The sequence below is a fragment of the Aplysia californica genome, unplaced genomic scaffold (genome assembly GCF_000002075.1).
Source record: "Aplysia californica isolate F4 #8 unplaced genomic scaffold, AplCal3.0 scaffold00086, whole genome shotgun sequence".
Taxonomy (NCBI): domain Eukaryota; kingdom Metazoa; phylum Mollusca; class Gastropoda; order Aplysiida; family Aplysiidae; genus Aplysia; species Aplysia californica.
Window position 1 is genome coordinate 1,655,537 of NW_004797356.1, and position 2,592 is coordinate 1,658,128.

Genomic DNA, 2,592 nt, shown 5'->3' on the forward strand with positions numbered 1-2,592 from the left:
AGAAGTAATGGAAGAGTGCTGTCAGACTTTTCAGATAAATTGAAACTTCTGCCACCTGCCTTGTCTTCGTTGATCGTTATTGTTAATCTTTGTACCTCTTGAATATTTTTATAATCAACATTATGAGCGTACAAGTCTCCTTCAGGGTTTGTTGGAGGTTTAATCTTGTGTTTGTAGATTTTAAATTCATTTGTGTTTTTCTTCATATGATTTGACATTGATCTCACATTGCCATATCATTCTTAAACTTTGAGTACATATTGTTGCCGTTACTTAATGCATTTAAGCTTCTTGGATCAAAAAGAATACTTATTATACATGTATGAACTAATCATATACTGTTGAGATACAGATGAATGTACCCTATTCTCATTTTTCTGTTTATTTATCATTTAGAAAACTTAAGACCTGAAAATAATAATTTCTAAAATATGATAATGTCTAATCAATATCTCATCTAGTCATCTAGGCGACTCTTGAATTGTGAAACTGAACGTTGAAAGCTAGTACACAATACATTATCTAACCATTGTGTTATTTGGTCATTTAATCAAAATGTGTGCATCTGGTCATCAGGTGGTTGTTGAGTTGTTAAACATAATACATGAAAATAGTAGCTTCTCCAGTTAATGCTATATTATCTAATCAATGTCTTATTTGGCCATTTAGTCAAGATATGCGCACCTAGTCATCTAGGCGGAAGTCAAGTTTTGTTGTAATTGAAAGAAAATTGTTCAAACTCTGATGACTTTCTATGTTCGTCCTTTTGGTTTTTGGTTTTTAGTTTATCGTCCCTTTTTACCACTGTAAGGCCGTGTAAGAGAAGGGCGACTTCGACCCTGCCTTTTTAACACTGTAAGGCCGTGTAAGAGAAGGGCGACTTCGACCCTCCCTTTTTAACACTGTAAGGCCGTGTAAGAGAAGGGCGACTTCGACCCTGCCTGTCTGGGCCAACCCGGGCTGAGCGGGACGAATCTCTTCAGAAAGACGCATGTAAGGCGAAGCACCTAACCATTACACCGCAGTCACCGCTATGTTCGTCTTTTGTTCATTTGCTTGATAAATGATTTGAAAAGAGAGGTTCGCTGACACGATTCTCTACTACTACTATTCACCCAAAGCTAGTAACAGGGTAATTGTACTTTAAGGGTGCCAATGGATGGTTATTGTAATAGATATTAGTTGTGAAGCCACACAAGTTAAAAAATGTTGAGCTTCTGAAGAATTATAAAGAATGTCTGAGAGATATCTACGTTTGTTTAACTGTCTCAAACCATTTATACTATTATTATTCCATTTGCACCTTGAAAATACAGCCCATTGGTACTAAGTTTGGCTAACACATTTCTATTACATGTTCTTGGAGTTGCAGACATATTGTAGTATGTTACAATGAATTGATAACAGGTTCTCTCTTTATTCCAACAATATTTCGTCAAGAATCATTGTCGTATGTCGACTTACAACAGGGTTCAATTGCGTCATTATTGTCGTAAGTCGCCTTGATACTTTGTACTTGACGAAAATTTTAAGTAACAAAGTCGTATGTCGTACAACAGTGAATGTAGCTGATGTATTTAAAATTTGATTCGATTTCTGAAATCAGCGCGGAAAATAACGTAATTCTATGTTACAATATTTATCTTATCGAGAACTTGTTCGAAATAAAACAGTTTTTTGCTTCTCCTGAAAACCTCGCATTTTGACATACGACAATGATGAATGCCGGCGACGATATATAAATTGCAAGTTGACGATAAATACCTAGCGTTTCAGCCATTTCTGTTTCTGTTCCACTTCTGATAAACGTGAGACGTGAGATTCCGATGGAGGAATTCTTCAAACAGTTCCATCCAGGGGGGGCTCCAGTAGACGAGTGTGCTTAATGAGCTCAGACTCACAACTACAACGGCATATATATCGGTGTGGGTGACATGTCGCTTATATAACATAGGGGGGGGGGGGGAGGGGGGAGTCGCTCGTGTGTATGTGTGTGTGTGTGTATGTGTGTGTGTGTGTGTGTGTGTGTGTGTGTGTGTGTGTGTGTGTGTGTGTCTGTGTGTGTGTGTGTCTTTATGTGTGTGTGTGCGAGTGTGTGTGTATGTGTGTGTGTACGTGTGTGTGTGTGTGTGCGTGTCTTTGAGCAAGACACAATAATCCTCACTGGAAACAGAGCGCTGCATTTTGGCCGCCACCACTGAAGTCTGGGTCCTTTATGGTTGTGAGTTTGTGAGATTTATGAATTTATGTATTCGTTCCTTTTTGTGTCACGTGCACTATTGTAAAAAAAAAAAAACACGAAAAAATTTCCCAGAGGATCATATAATATATATACATGAAACCAACCTCACGTCGTCGCTCAGTGACGCCCTTCGCGCGCCCACGGGGAGATCTGGTTAAGTGGCGAGGGAAACCCCGCACGATGCCAAAAACAGATGGCTGAAATACGAATTCATTATATCTCGCTCATGCACGAGGAAGGCTAAGTGCTCCTCGCACTTCCGCCCTGCTATCTACACCCGGTACTTTTTTAATACGTATGGTAGAATAGCTACTTCATTACCCTCGGATTTTTTCTTTGTGGGGGCGGGG

General features: G+C 39.3%; 1 protein-coding gene across 1 annotated transcript in view; it reads right to left on the reverse strand.

The window, feature by feature from the left end:
• Positions 1-2,592, reverse strand: part of LOC106011303 (cysteine sulfinic acid decarboxylase) — a gene marked incomplete at its 3' end in the record, with an annotated part of 58,217 nt that overhangs the window by 19,144 nt on the left and 36,481 nt on the right.